The sequence below is a fragment of the Dermacentor silvarum genome, chromosome 8 (assembly GCF_013339745.2).
Source record: "Dermacentor silvarum isolate Dsil-2018 chromosome 8, BIME_Dsil_1.4, whole genome shotgun sequence".
Taxonomy (NCBI): Eukaryota; Metazoa; Arthropoda; class Arachnida; order Ixodida; family Ixodidae; genus Dermacentor; species Dermacentor silvarum.
The window spans coordinates 82079286-82095438 of NC_051161.1; the positions used below are offsets into that span (position 1 = coordinate 82079286).

Genomic DNA, 16153 nt, shown 5'->3' on the forward strand with positions numbered 1-16153 from the left:
ACTTACAGTGGTTATGGTTAAGCTAGTGGTATGCCTTAAGGAAGTGCAGTTTTCAAATGAACCCATACAATACACAAATAATGGTGCCTATTGCTGGTTTTGATAGTGTGAGCCATGCCGGGTGGTCGGAATGTCATGAGACATAATTTAATCGAATCTGATAATGCATCCCACCTGATTGACAGCTTATTTGTAGTAATTGTTGAAAATTATGGGCTGGGGGCACTTACTTGGCAAACTATAAACCACCAATTTTTCCTTGTGCCTGGACATCCGATGTCATAACCTTCCAGGGAATTTTCATAAATGAGTCAGGGAAAACCTGGAAAAGCCTGGTAATTTTAAAATGCCAATGTAGTAGACACCATAATGGAAGGACACCTGTTACATAGTCGTGATTTCATGACATACTATGTGCTTGGACAATGTCACACACCGTCATTGGGGTGCATCCGTGTGCTGAAAATTTGCCCAATTATTCAGATTCTCAAGAAAGAAAAAACGAAAACACAAAAGTTTTTTTTTTCCCCTGGCCGTTTGCATCTCGTTAGAATTCAACATTAGTTTCGCAACGCCTCCTCTCGAACTGGGTGCGGCCTGTTCCTAGGGACTGTGAGGGCACTGCGGTCGAGCGTTGTGCAAAGTGAGCGACTGCTGCTCTGCTGACATGTGCATGCTGGCTACAGTTGTTTGCGCTGCGTCTTATGCTGGTAGCGAATTTTATTTTCTCGCTGTCTGTACCTCGTCAGTGTCTGCATGCACGTGACCAGCCAGCTCTCGTGGTCTTTTGCGTCCGGTTCAAGTTATGCACTCACAGACACGCGAGTACCTGCGATGCACAGGTTACCGAGTAGGCTTTGTGCGCAGGCTTTGGTCTGCAGGCCCACTTTTTTGCCTCCTGAAATAACCTGGTGCGATATTCTACGTTATGTTATAGAACTTCACGACAACATGCCGACGTTTTTCATGCTTATATCCACAAGCAGGTACAGGAAAGCTCCTAGACACTACATAATTCCCCCAGCCGTCAGACCTGCATTGATAGTTTAGAAGTGGCAAAGAGCCATTTCCTGTACGAAGAAAGGTTGGGGGGAAATCATGCAAGATTTTTGATGCACAGTTCCAGGAAGGTGACATAATCAAGTCACATGTCACACGCCACATGTTGTATGCAGCGAGGTCGTCTCAAGTGATCGCCATGCATGGGCATTCATAAAGAAGTGTACGTGCAGTTCCTTCTTTGTTTCCAAAAGTTCCATGCTGCTTTTGCTCCCATCGAAAAAGTCGAAGGTCGCCACGGTCAAGGGAACTTGCGCATGAGCAAGTAGTAGAATCGCGTTGTGGCCTGTCTGCAAAATATCCGCAGGAGTTTCATTTTTCAGTCTCAGTTTATTAGTATTGCACAGAAATGAGGTTACAAATGTGAATTGTGCATACATGCAGAAGGAGGTCCCAGAGTCAACAGACTGTAGAGGGGACCTCCCTTTAGTAGTAACTACATGCAGCAACTATACATGACTATAAAAACAAACTGCATATTGCTGATGTCACTAGCTACTACACAAAGAAGGCAGTAGTTGAGCGCTTAGTACAGACGAGGACAAAAAAGGAGACGCACTGATGCCTGTGTGTCATCTTTTTTGTTCTCATCTGTAAGTGCTCAACTACTGCCATTCAAGATGAACCAACAAGCGCCGCACTTGTCGAACACAAAGAAGAACATAACAAGAACCCCTTCCTTCGGACGTATGCTTTAGTAGAAAAGAAGTTCCTTCTTCCCTGAAATTCGAGGTCGGTGAATTGGACATCTTTTCAATGTTGTTACTCATGCACTTTTCACACAAATAAAATATCAGGAAAATTAACATGTAATTAAAGCACAGCGGTAGTGTGAAGACCAGACTTTAATGATATACTTGGGGAGAGCCATTGACTGTTGCCTGCTCGTAACAAGCACTTTGTTTTAATAAAAGTGTCATATTTTTCATTCTGTTGTATGCGCAATGCCTCACGACGAGTGTACCAGAGAGCTGGAAGAACGCCAACATTATACTAATCTATAAGAAGTGAGACGTTAAAGAATTGAGGAATTATAGGCCCATTAGCTTGCTTTCAGTATTGTATATATATTCACCAAGATAATTTCCAATAGAATCAGGGCAAACACTTCAGCCAACCAAGAGAACAGGCTGGCTTCAGGAAGGGATATTCTACGATGGATCAAATCCATGTCATCAATCAGGTAATCGAGAAATCTGCGGAATAGAATCAACCTCTCTATATGGCTTTCATAGATTATGAAAAGGCATTTGATTCAGTAGTTACCAGCAGCCATAGAGGCATTTAAGTAATCAAGGAGTACAGAAGGCATACGTGAATGTTTCGGCAAATATCTACAAGGATTCCACAGCTACCTTGGTTCTCCACAAGAAAAGTAGAAAGTTGCCTATCAAGAAAGGTGTCAGGCAAGGCGACACAATCTCTCCAATGCTATTCATTGCATGCTTAGAAGAAGTATTCAAGCTCTTAGTTTGGGAAGGCTTAGGAGTGAGGATCAACGGCGAATATCTTGGCAACCTTCGGCTTGCAGATGACATTGTCGTATTCAGCAACAATGGGGATGAGTTCCAACGAATGATTGAGGACCTTAACCGAGAAAGTGTAAGAGTTGGGTTGAAGATGTGCGCTAATAACATTTCCATAATTTTCTTTAAAGATTTGTTTACAAATGACTTGCAGGCCTCAACAGAGGCTTATCCATCCGCGTCGAACCATCATGAACTGTGATCAACCGTCGGCGGCTGCGTATGACGCGGCCGCGCGGGCCATATCTTGAAAGCGATCTGCGATGGGGACGGGTCGAGTGCGCCGAGGGCTGATAGCTTCGTGAGCGCTGTGTTCTCGCCGCTTAGTTAGCACTGAAGGGAAAGGCAGCACGAAGGTGTATTCGCTCGCTGCTGTGGGCCCTATCTTGAGAGCGATCGTCTTACGTGATGGACGGACGGATGGGTTTCCTCGTTGGGTAGGCATCGAAATGCTTATGCATTTAAGAGCAGAACTCCGGTGCTTGGATATAGCTATCTTGCTAGCTTTCATCTGAACGGAACAGCTAGCAGTTCCCCCACCCCGTGAATGGGCATTGCTCCCTTCAACTGAATGTCGTGTTTGGAGCAGAAAATAGCTGCTTATTATAACCGTGCATGTAAGTTGGCAAAATGCTTCCTTCATCGAGGACATTTCTAAACGGAAGTACATCAAAAATATGCGAGCTTGGAACTCTCTAAATGCACTGAAGCCGTGCATTTAGCGATGATGTAACGCTTCCGGTCTGTAGCCGATTAATTAAAAAAAATTTTAGCCGAATAAAAAAAATTATGCGGCAATTAATGATAGCTTTATGTGACTACGCGACTACAAAGGCCCAATTTCAACTGTCTCATGTCACGGTAAGATGAGTTGGTTATCCGTGGCACACGGTTCTTGCTCAGAGCGTCGAAGATTTCTCCCGCAAACGGCTTTCATTTTACTTAAATGTTAGAGACTGAGCTTACGGGACACCGATTTTATCCGCACTTCAACGAGACATAGATCGTATACCCAGTTAGGTCATTCGTATCTAAGATAATAAGAAGTTTCAGAGCAAGACGGCTCCTTATTTAATTATCGATGCCTTGTGAGTGCCGAGCGCCGCGAGTTAGTGAGAAACTGTGACCGCGCCAGGCACAGCAGACGACGCGTGCACGCTTGGCGCAAAGGTCGACCGCAGCGCTGTGGTGGCGGGAATGGCAGCGGACCACCTGCTATCCATAGGCGAAGCGAGGAGTTCGGAAACCAAAAACAGTTTTTTTAAACGTTGGTTCATCCCATGGTTCAACCTCATTCTGCGTGTAACGTGCTTAGCAAGACTGTACTTTACGAGTAACGTGCTTGCATCTTCGTCGTCAGATGGCGCAAGCTTGCCAAGCGGAACAAAAATTTGATTCGTACGATCGCGTTGTGATGGCGCCACGTGTCTATTGCCCACACGCAGGAAACTTTGCCCATTTTTCCTTCCTTCCTTCCTTCATGCGGGCAGCTGGGGGAGGAGGCGCTAGGACACTGGAGTAAACAGTCACGTAATAATTTTAGTTCTATTTACACACAGGAAAAAAAAAAAAAAAAAAAAAATGACGGTCGCAAATGCGAGTAGGGCCCGAGATGCAGCTAGGAGAATGGTTTCGCGAAGTAGTGTTTAGCTTTTCGTCCGTCGTTGTGGGTGCCCCTGTTATGAGCCGTATGCCATATCCCATGTCAGCGCATGGCCGGGTGCTCATCTACGGAAGGTCAAGGCCCAGTACTGAGTTGCACCCGATTTAGATCACAGTAGGGACAACAGCTTTGGCTATCTATCTATCTATCTATCTATCTATCTATCTATCTATCTATCTATCTATCTATCTATCTATCTATCTATCTATCTATCTATCTATCTATCTATCTATCTATCTATCTATCTATCTATCTATCTATCTATCTATCTATCTATCTATCTATCGGGGTATCAAGGAGTATGATATTTGTGCTAATCGATAAATGTACGTTAATATCCTAGCAAATATCTATAATGACTCCACAGCTACCTTATTGCCCGGAAAAATACCGATAAAGATAGGAGTCTGCTAAGGAGACTCCATTTCTCTAATATATTCACTGCATGTTTAGAATTATTCAATTTATTAAAATGGGAAGGATTAGAAGTGAGGATCAGCGGATAATATCTCGGCAACATACGGTTTGCAGATTACGTTGTCCTGTTCAGCAACGCTGGGGATGAATAGACCTCTACCTGTTTGCAAACAGCGTGACGTCACTGCGGGGGCCCCTCCCCTCTGCCGCGCAAACGAAGCGGGCGCTGGTTGGCAAAAAACGTTCATGCGAGCTGTTCTCTCTGCATAAGAGCGCTGCTTGCATGTCAATTGCCGTAATCGTAAGTCCAGAATATTGCTATTTGTTGAAGTGACAGCATTTACGAACTGTGCTTAGGAAGTATAATCGTCCTCGTTTTACCGGTACAACAACGTAGCGTTGTTTCCAAGTGCATGGTTCCCGGCCGTAAGTCAGCGTGTGGTGATTTCCTAAAAGTGCGCCTCCTCCGTAGATCAAACATCCACAAAAATGTATTACTCCTCGAAAACGAACATTTTGTCACAGATGATGCACATTTTCGCGGTGGCAAAGTGATATTTCGCTAAGTGACTGCTCTTCGAACACAAATTTGTATTGCATTGTCGTGAATGCACTGATTTGCGCCCCATTTACACTGTAGTTTTAAACGATATACAAGATGAACTTCGTCTACAACTACACGGCGGCTCAGTGGAGCCGTACCAAGTAGCGGCGCCTAAATTCAGATGAGGGAGAAATGCAGAAAAACTTATTACTCTGCTTTAGGAGCATGGTAAGATACCCTAGGTGGACAAAATTAATCCCGAGCCTTTCGTTACTCTGTCACCCATAAGCCGCTGTGCCGCTTAGGGATGTTAAACACCACAATTTAATTTAAATTTTATTAATCTCGGTCATGGGAATGTACAAAACAAAATCTTGCATGAGTACATAATCCGTTGCGCGGTAACTTCTCTGTGTCTGCTGCCTCCTTTGCTGCTCTCACCTTTACAAGACCCAACTTTTGCATGTTTACGTGCATCATCACGGCATAAAGTCTGTACCATCAAGGTAAATACACCAATAACGAAAAAAGTTGAGTTTTACTTAAGACCCGTGAGATCTGTGTTAAATCGCGATAATTTCAGTGGTTTGCCTTTTGGGCATTCCGCGTGGTTAAATGTGTACACGCAGCTTCTGCAGTGGTCAAAACACCGTAGGAGCTCATTTGTAGTCATACCTCTAAGTCGATAAATTATGCTCAAACGAAGTCTTTTTTTTTTCTGCACTCAGCGCGGATGGCCCCGAAATACATGCGCTCGCTAATCATCGCGTCTCATTCAGTCTCACCTGTTCAATAATTACGCGTCCTGAAGTTCTATCGGAGCCTGATCACTACGACTGGTTTTCTTACACGCAACACGCGTCCAGTCTCGTAAGCGAGATGTATTGCTAATCGCGTAGTACACTCCGCGCGCGCGAGAACCCATACACGCACCCACACACATAATGTGGTCCGTTTCTCTACGCAAAGGTAAGCCGATATCGTCGCTGTTCTCGCCGCACATTTTACCACAACAAATGTGGCACGCTTCCATGGAAAATCCGATATTCTTCACTCACGAAGAGAGTTTCGTTCGTTTGAAATCACTGCTGACAACTTGCAAGGTTCGATAGAGATAGGTGGTGATGGTCTGTGATATCCATCACAGACCATCACCACGTGGTTCACGTTCGCAAGTAAAAAAGGCCAGCGTCACCACATTTTCATCACGCAGTTTACCACACGCCGATGTTCTCCGACACACATTACTGCTAATCTGGCTGGCAAGAGAATTGTGGAGGTTCACGTAAAAATATAAAATAAATAAAAACACGAGTCCACGTGGCGCCCACCTACACCAACTACGCGCGACTGCACCACGCAGAAAGCCGGCGGCTGCTGCTTTTTGCCAACCAGGGTCACCGCACGTGCGCCGGTGATGTCACGCTGTGACGTCGCCGGTGCGGTGTGACGTACCCCAGGAGAGGTCTATTTCTACAAATGATTGAACAGCCGAGAAAGTGCCAGAGTAGGGCTCAAGATTAACATGCAAAAGACATAGGCAATGTCCAACAGCCTGGTAAGAGAACAACATTTCATGATTGGCAGTCTACCTCTAGAATATGTGCAAGATTACGTTTATCTAGGTCACTTACTCACAGGGGACCCTGGTCAAGAGAAGGAAACTTACAGAATAAAAATAGGTTGAAGTGATATGGAAGGGCATTGCCAAATCATGACCGGCGGGACGGCAGGATACAGCTGTCCTAATACAATCGTGGCATTCTACCGGTACTAACATATGGGTCAGAAACTTGGAGGTTGACAAAAAAGCTTGAAATGTACAGGAGTGGGTAACGGAACTGGAAGGGAAGCGCAGTCGAGGACGGCAGAGAATTGTAGGTGGTGTGATGAAATTAGGAAATTTTCAGGAGTAACTTGGAATCAGCTATCGCAAGACAAAAGTAATTGGAGATCGCTGGGAGAGGTCTTCGTTCTGCAGTGTACATAAAAGTAGGCTGATGATCATATCAGGATATACACGGCATGAATGACATGCATGTCATGACAATTAAGTACGTCACTTACGCCGTCGTGATGCCTTCGTGGTCGTTTCTTTAACTGGATACATATGCATGACATGAATGACACGGCGCGTAACATGCATAGATCTCATGACATGACTGACATGACAAGAATGACTGGCATCCGATTACATAAACATCATCGAAGAGTGAGGGAAGAGCGCCGGGCTGCATACATGCCTATACATGACGTGTTTCGCCGTCGATGTTATATAGCTACAGTGTTTCAATGCTAATCGCATTAACGCCGGCACTCATCGGGAGATAGGTACTGCCGGTTTTTGCTGTTTAACTTTTGGAACAGTTAGGTGACAGCCCCGTATATGTGATATTATACGCGATGACACTCTTTATCGCGCGAGCGATCGTTCCTTATAATTCGTCCGTGAAATGGTGTCAGGGTGTAGTGGACCCGTAGAGCTTGGTAGAATTGACCAAAAAATGCGCGGGGTCAAGGGCTTGTAGCTTCTCTTTGACCTGGATCGCTGAACTATGGTGCCGGCGTCTCTTGTGAAGAGTGAAGATCGCCTTCGACAGACGTTGTTTTAGAAGCGCTGAAGCGATTACTTCTTATTTTTTGTATCGCACGAGTTGGCGATATTTGCAGCGGTCGTTATAAGGAGCAAGCGGCTTCTTCCGCCCTACTTGCCCTGTTTACTCCTACCCTCCCCCTTCCTCCAGTTTTTTGTCACCTTATTTTAAAACCGAAATGTAACCTCACCGCCCTTCAGCTTCCCATACTGCTTTTCTTCACCAAAAGCCTATAACCTAAATGTCGACGACAGATGTTTTCCGTATACGCAAAAAAAAAAAAAAAAGAAAGAAAGTTGCGAGCAATATTGGTAGCATTCTAGGAAATGGGGTGATACTTTATTTCTCTTCTTTAGTGAAAAGGGGGGTCGATGGCTGTTAACAGGAAAAACGCCCTCGTCCTCCAGATCTCTGCTGCGTTGCTTTGTTGTAAAGCTGTCTTCACATTTTGCTGTTGTGGCAAGTGGAAAAGCTTGCTTCGCAACACTATATGATCTATGTACATGTTGTAATGCGGGAGAATGCGTGTAGTGCTGTAAGACCACGCCGAGGCGTTCTATGCTATGCTATATCTTGACGACACTTGCTTCAGGCCTTGACCTGAATCGAAACGGCGCGCTCCGGCGTCTCACATATTGTTGTGTCGTCATTAATACTACAATAGCCGCTCGTTTGTTCGTTCAATATATAACTTATCTTTCTATTTATATGCTCCGAAGGGGATACTTTGATACAAAGCCATCATGGGTTCTTTTTTTTTTTTGTCCTATAAGTGTCAGCGTGGAACGAAGAAACAAAAGTTTCTTATGAGGTCGTGCCTCTGCTCTCAGACGCGCGCACTACAATGGTTTGCCTATCTAGTTTGTCCAGAGGCTGGTTATTCCGCCGCGAAACGTCGGCCTCTGGCAAAGAATATTTATGGCGCCCTGAGCCGACCTCGTATATTCGTGGAAATAATTAACTGTCAGAGTACGGCAGCCAGAGAACGCAAAGGCAAAGATGGAACAGACTTTTCGAATGTGGACATTTCTGTTTTGTAGGAAAATTTACTGTGCATTTATTTATGGTTCTCCCGCCGCAAGCAAACACTACTCGGGCCCTCCCGGTCACTATATATGATTTCGCTCGAGGCGCAGGAATCCTCTCAAGAATGTAGCTTTAACCTTCTTTTTTTTTCTATTTCCCATTTCTCCTGTTGTAGGCCGGCGTGCCTTCAATTTTATAACAAAGCTTTGCCCCTGCCCCGTGCGCGGTTTCTCGGCATTCTAATTTCTTCCTGCACATCAGTGCGCATATGTCATCTGCTGACTTTTGTGCCAGGGAATACGTACGCGGCCGGCATTTCTTCAGGTTTCCCGTCGAGGATATTTTATTCGTGCACTATCATTCCTCCTGTATGCAACATTTGTGCGTTAAAAGCGCCGCACGAAACGAAGAGAGGTGGACAAATAGCTATCATATGATATAGAGCACCTTGATTATTTGCAGGGCGAAGCGAATGTTTCTACTGATCAAGTTTATTTATTTATTTTTATTAATTTTTAGGGGGGGGGGATAAATAACTTACCGCACTTCGCGGCACCCACGAAAAACCTGTGACACAGAATTGTTGTGGAGGGGCAAATGCTCGGACATCAACTTTTATTCTATTTAAGAATAGGCGACTCCCGTGTTCAAGTACACGTGAAACACTCTTATTAGACAACGTCAGAGTCAATTTCGATCACATTCTTGAATAAAAAAAAAGTCAGGGCGATTTATAGTGAGTGACTGTCTCAGATTTTCTTCTTTTACTTAGGCCCTCAAATAATTTAGAAAGCTGCAAAATTTTCCGAATAAAAGAAACGTAAAAACAATAGATAAATGAGAAGCGTGTGGTTTCATAAGTACGCAACCAAAATATGTGTCACATTTCTGTAAACTGTATCTGACAGAACATGTAGAATGAACAAATTTGATGTGTTAGAAATCCACGTGGGTAACTGGTGAAAGGAAGTTAGGCGAACTCGTTTTACCGAGGTAGCAAAAGCGTCGAAACTGCGAGCGAGAGAGAGAGAAAGAGGGATGAAAGAAAGGAAAAAAAAAAAGACGTTGAGGGGATTAGCGAGAACGAAAAGTCCGGTTTGCGACCCTTCACTGGCAAACAGGGAAGGTAGAAAGACGACAATAAAGTAGAGAGAGAGAGAGAGAGAGAAAGAGGCACAGGAGGGCACATACACACGATTTCAGCCGGTCACGATCACGTCACGCTATTGCAGCACAGGATCGCGAGGTTTTTGTTACTGAATTATCAACAATACGTTCTAATTTGAAAAAAAAAATCAGTTACGTTTACAAAATTTTGTTCATAAAGATGTTGAAGTATGAGAAATGCCTAAATCTAAACTTTTCTCTGTAGGTAATGACTGTTAGATTATACTTTAACTGCACTAACATTCATTCAGTCCAGTTCAGGGCTGGTCTTACGAGATCATTTTAGCGTACGTTTCACATGGACATGCACTGGAAGAGGGTAAGTGATAAGACTTCCCATACGGGAAGAGTGTTGCAAGCCTAGGTTTGCCCCAGATGGAACAGCTTTAATGACACTTGAGTGCGTCGACACCAGTGAAACCGATGTATATACCGGTTTATTACGAGCGCATGGCCAAGCTAGTGCTCTTAAATGGACTCTAAAGACGAACAGTAAATCAGTTTATACTGATAAAATATTGTATTGAAAGTCTATTTTAGTCAATTTTCGCGTAATTGTTTGGTTAGTATTAAAGAAAATGAAGGTCAACGATGCATTTTCGTGAATTTCGCTTTGAAATTTCAGTGGCGGTACGTGAGTGTGACGTCACAATTTTCAACACATCTGTGGGGTTTTTTTTTAATTTTATTTTACTGCGAAGCTGTATATGACTAGTTTCCAGCGGATCGATGTCCGCAGACCAAAAATCCCGAAGATAGTGCAATACCGAGCCGACCCGCGGCGTAGGTGAAGCAGGCTTCAATCACTCCGCCAACTTGCAAAAATAAGTTTAACATCTTGGATACAAATACAACCCGTATCAGATATTAAGCTGATAAGAACAGATACTACTCTTTGACCCGCTTCAGCCATGTCTACGTTCGCACCGTACACGTGTATACGCCATCCCGCGTATTCAAACTAGTGCCTACCAATCTGAGTGTATTCCGTCTCCTGACGTCATGCTCTACGTAGGCTCCTTTCCTCAGTTATGCTCTGACTGTGAAATGGGTAGGCCGCGTGGTGTACGGTCTGAAGAAGAACAGCGTGCCTATCAAGAACGACGGCGTGAACAGAAAAGGGAATGGGTGCGGCGGCGGCGGAAGGAAACCACCGACGATGAGCGGGTCGCGGACGCCAAGCGTGTGCTGCCCGCCAGGACCGCGAAACGGAAAAAAAAAATAAATAAAAAAGTGCATCGTTCATGTGGCCCCGATCCCGCAAACTTAGAACGTTTCACCGGAGCAATGGTCAGGTTTGCGAGGGAGTTTGTGGGGAGCCAATTTGGTGTGGCCTGTGTTGGTATTCAATGTCTGGTTCGGCATTCAATGCTACACGGACGTCAATGTACCAACTACGCGACATCGGTCCTGTATAGACTTGACGTTTGCTAAAAATCTTTCCAGCATAGTCGTTCAAGCCATGGCCGTCTACCATAGTGACCATAAAGCGATGGTCACTATGGTAACAAAATAAAATAAAAGACGGTAGAAAATCATGAAGGCACGTTTATGTGTCTTCATTCAATGAATATATTTATCACCATATATTAAATCAGTATAGTCAATCACCACATACACATCTTCGCTGGTGATCCACATTCGCAGAATGGAATGACACTGACATTTTTTATTACTTTTTTTTTTAATTTGGGCCGCTGTGGCTGTGTAAATGTTCTTGAAACTTGCTAAGTTCAGCTTTGGCTCTTTTAGAATACAGTGTAGTTCATCTTGGCCGAACATTTAAGTATGTTCTAGCAGAGACCTTCAAAATCACTGACGTCACGGTGAACTGTGCGGGAACTTAAGAGGAAGCTTTAGCTCGGGGGCTCGTATCTAAATATATGGGAAAGGAAAAACCGTTTTTCTCGGCAACTACTGCACCAAATTTGATGAGATTTGTTGAATTTAAAAGAAAAAGTGATAATCTAGTGACTGTTGAAAGCCAAGTCTTGAATTAGGTCGGCAAACATTTAAATAATAATTGTAGAAAATCGCAAATATTCTGTGAACGAAACTAGCGAAACTATCAAGCTTACAACCCTGTAATTCAGGAATGAAAAACGTTATGGTAAAGAGTGACCATAGGTTAGTGAGGTCTAGGATATCTCTCAATTTGAAGAGAGAAATAGTAAAATTAGTCAAGAAGAAACAGGCCATCCTAAACGCGATACGAGTAAAAGCAGACTAATTCAGGCTGGTGCTCGCAAACAAATACGAAGCTTTCGAACACGAAGATGAAGATAACGTAGAGGTAACGAATTAAACCGTAACTAGGCTGATTACACAAGCACCGACTGAAGTAGGAGGTAAGGTATCAAGGCAACCAGTAGGTAAGCTCTCCCAAGTAACAAATGACACAATAAAGAAACGACCAAGCATGAAAGTTTCCAACTCAAGAGATCAGATAGAATTCGCTGAACAGTCAAAATTGATCAACAAGAAGAAAGTAAGGGATATTCGAGGTTATAACGTGGGGATGATTGAGGAAGCAGTAAAAAAACGGCCGCAGCATAAAATCAGCGAGAAGAAAACCTGGCATATGGCAAGGGAAGATGTATGCACTGAGAGATAAGCAGGGTAATGTTAGAATTTTTCATGATATAGTAAAATCAGCAAAATAATTCTATACTGACCTGCACAGTACCCAAAACAGCCACGCTATCTTCATTGGAAGTTGTGATGAAGAGGATACAGAGGCTCCTTATATATCTAGCGATGAAGTTAGAATGGCCTTGCAAGACATGTCCCGGGGAAAAGCGGCAGAAGATGGAATAACATTAGATTTAATCAAAGATGGAGAACATGTCGTGCTTGAAAAGCTTGCGGCCCTTTATACGCAATGACTCACGACTTCAAGTGTACCAGAGAGCTGGAAGAATTCCAACATTCATAACAGTCATCATAGCCAACAAATCCATATGAAGTTAGACGCTAAAGAGTTATAGGTCCATTAGCTTGCTTTCAGTATTGTATAAAATATTCACTAAAACAATTTCCTATAGAATCAGGGCAACACTTGACTTCCCTCAACCAAGAGAACAGGCTGGCTTCAGGAAGGGATATTTTACAATGTATCTCATTCAGATCATCCAGCAGTCTTATGAGGCATTGCGTAATCAAGGAATACAGAAGGCATGCGTGAATATCTTGGGAAATATCTGATTGAGGACCTTAACCGAGAAAGTGTGAGAGTGGGGTTGAAGATTAATATGCAGAATACAAAGTTAATGCTCAATAGCCTGGCAAGGGAACAAGAATTCAGGATTTCTCTAGAGTCTGTACAGGAGTAAGCTTATCTAGGTCAATTACTCACAGGGGACCCTGATCATGTGAGAGAAACTTACAGAAGAATAGAAGTGAGTTTTAGTGCATATACGGCAGTCATTGCCAAACCCTGACTGGAAGCTTACCACTGTCGTTGAAAAGAAAAGTGTAATATCATTGCATTATACCGGTGATGACATATAGGGCAGGGACTTGGAAGTTAACAAAGAAGCTCGAGAACAAGTTAAGGACCGCGCATGGATCCGATAAGGAGCGATGGATCGAAAAATGTTAAGCGTAACGTTAAGAGACAAGAAAAGAGCGGTGTGGATCAGAGAGCAAACGAGTTGACATTATATTCTAGTTGACATTAAGAAAAAAATATAGAGCTCGGCCGGCCAATTAATGCGTAGGGTACATAACCAGTGGGCCATTAGAAAGTCACAGAATGGGTACCAAGAGAAGGGAAGCGCAGTCGAGGGCGGCAGAAAATTAGGTGGGGTGATGAAATTAGGAAATTTGCAGGCATAACTTGGATGCAGCTAGCGCAAGGGCATGCCTTCGTCCTGCATGAACATAAATATGCTGGTGCTGATGATGATGATGTCAGGACAGGAATGACATGCATGCGTGGCCTGACATGGACGACATGACATAAATATCTTGACATGAATGCCATGCGTGTCATGGCAGAACACCAGGTGGTGGTTGCTTCCTTTCAAACAACGATCGGGAAGCAAGTTGCCCACGAGCGTTGACTTCCGAACGCCGGACAGCAACGCGCCGCGTCCTCGTTCCACGAGAAGGACTTTCATGGCCCTTCTCGTGTTACCAGGCCGCTAAATCAAACATCGAGGCCGGCTCTTTCCTGGTGTACATAGTGTCCCAGTATGACAACGCTGCACCGTATTCCACGATGCCATTGTCATCACGGCTCGGCCAAGGCAGTGTAATGCACCACGGCAGTCTTCCGGATGGCTATAAAAGGACACGGGCTTCAGGTTCGCCGTCAAGTCACCCGTTTGTGTCCTCCAACTGATACCACATGTTTCCGTCCGTGAGCACTTAATTTCTGCATTTCTTACCCATCTGGCACCTTCATGCCGCTCGTTCACTCGTAGAAATCACGCGATCTCGTTGCCATCGTCGTCGTCAAATCCGTTGCCTTCAAATCTCGTAGAAATCTCGCGATCCTCGTTGCCATCGTCGTCGTCCTCTTGCTGCTGTCGCCACGCACACGCACTCTGGCGTTAATTCTAGTTCACTGTACTCGCGTCGCACAGAAATACAGGATTTACGCAGACACATTGGTCAACCTGGCAACGCTTTGCAGAATCCCAAACAATGATGCATAGCGAGCTGCCTGCAAAATGCGTCGCGGAACGTCGATTCCAAAAGTGCGTTTGATCTGCACAATTTCTTTTTTTAACTTAACAATTTTTGGAAATCTCGTTGAAAATTCAGGGCCTAAGTCAAAGTGTTGCTTCGTATAATCACTATAACTTCACTTTCTCTCTTAAATGCAACATATTTCACTCAAATTGGTCCAGAGGTTGCCTCACATAAGTATTCCTGCGTTTAACATGTCCATTGTAAGCATGTGCTGTAACAGTATCGAGTCGAAGCGCTGCTGGCACGTCGGTACGAATGGATGTTGCAGGAGAATGTCCCGTTTGAAGTTCATTATGGTTACCAGAAATGGTTTGGAGGGCTGCCTGGGCTAAAATCTGTGATCGAACAGCTTTTCAGAGGCTAGGACATCTGTTACATGGCATGGACGGCATTCTGTACAAGGTGAAAAGACACAAGTTCATTCAACATATCGGAGAGAATGACAACTCGGAAAGGTGTATCCATCGAAGTTCCAAAAAACAACATTTGAAACACTCGTGGAAACTGCACTAAAGGCGAGAAGCATCTGTTTCACTTCTGCCATCATTAATTAATTAATTAATTAATTGAGTTGGCGTGATTATCTAAAAATTGTGACACGCTACATAGTAGCAAGGTGAAAATTTCGGCAGGTGAACGATGAATTTGCTCCATATGCTCTGTGACTGAGTTTGTTTTGTTTCGGTGCTTTCGCTAGTCGTTGTGTCCTGTTCTGAGCTGCAAAAATGAGAAGCCGCGTGGTTTATGCGACGTAGCTGATGGTCACTTAATATTCGCAGCTAGCCTATGACTGATCAGTTGCTTTGTCACCTGTGATCAGGTGCAGAGAAAAAGAGAGAGAGAATAAAATTTATGGAGAACTTCGCGTTCTCCGTTCTCTCTCCGCTCTGCAATGGGCGGTCCCCTCAGTCCCCCTTCTTGCTCGGTCGAACAGCTCGAGCTGGTCCGTCGAGTCGAACAGCGCTGCCTAAAGGGTGCCTCAATACCACGTCTCACTACGGCGGCGCTGGCATCGAGGCACCCTTTTGCCATCGCGTGCCGACAAACGCACCTCTCCGGCCTACGGTCGGCACAATTTCCGTCAAGTTCAACACCCAGGGGAACCGGACCTCCCCCACCCTTGTTTAAAAGCTGTCGTAACCTCATATAAAGTCAGGTCGCGAGGCGGATGATGACTGCGACTTGTATATCTATATACTGCCCACCGGCTATACACGATTATCTGTATTTAGCTTGCGACCTTGGAGGGCGTGTCGTTTCGAGCGTTTCCTATTTCGTTTTCGCGCAGATCTGTCGCCCCTGTTCCTCTGTTCAATTGCGCACGCGGCGCGCAACCGCGAAAATGGGCCAGTATAAGGAATTACCACCCACCGGTGCGGACGATCCGACGCGTGAGGCACGAAAAAGTGGGGCGCACGTGACTCGAAATGCGAATGTGTGACTCCGATGGTCGCCGGAA

The 16153-nt window shown here is 44.5% G+C and overlaps 1 protein-coding gene and 1 non-coding gene across 2 annotated transcripts in view; both read right to left on the reverse strand.

Annotated features, from left to right (window-relative positions):
• LOC119461488 (procathepsin L) overlaps window positions 1-16153 on the reverse strand; it is a 392372-nt gene that overhangs the window by 184688 nt on the left and 191531 nt on the right. The gene's annotated exons all lie outside the window — the stretch shown is intronic.
• On the reverse strand, window positions 10727-10909 carry LOC119462967 (U2 spliceosomal RNA). The gene has a single exon (XR_005194317.1). It is a non-coding gene; the product is annotated as a U2 spliceosomal RNA (small nuclear RNA).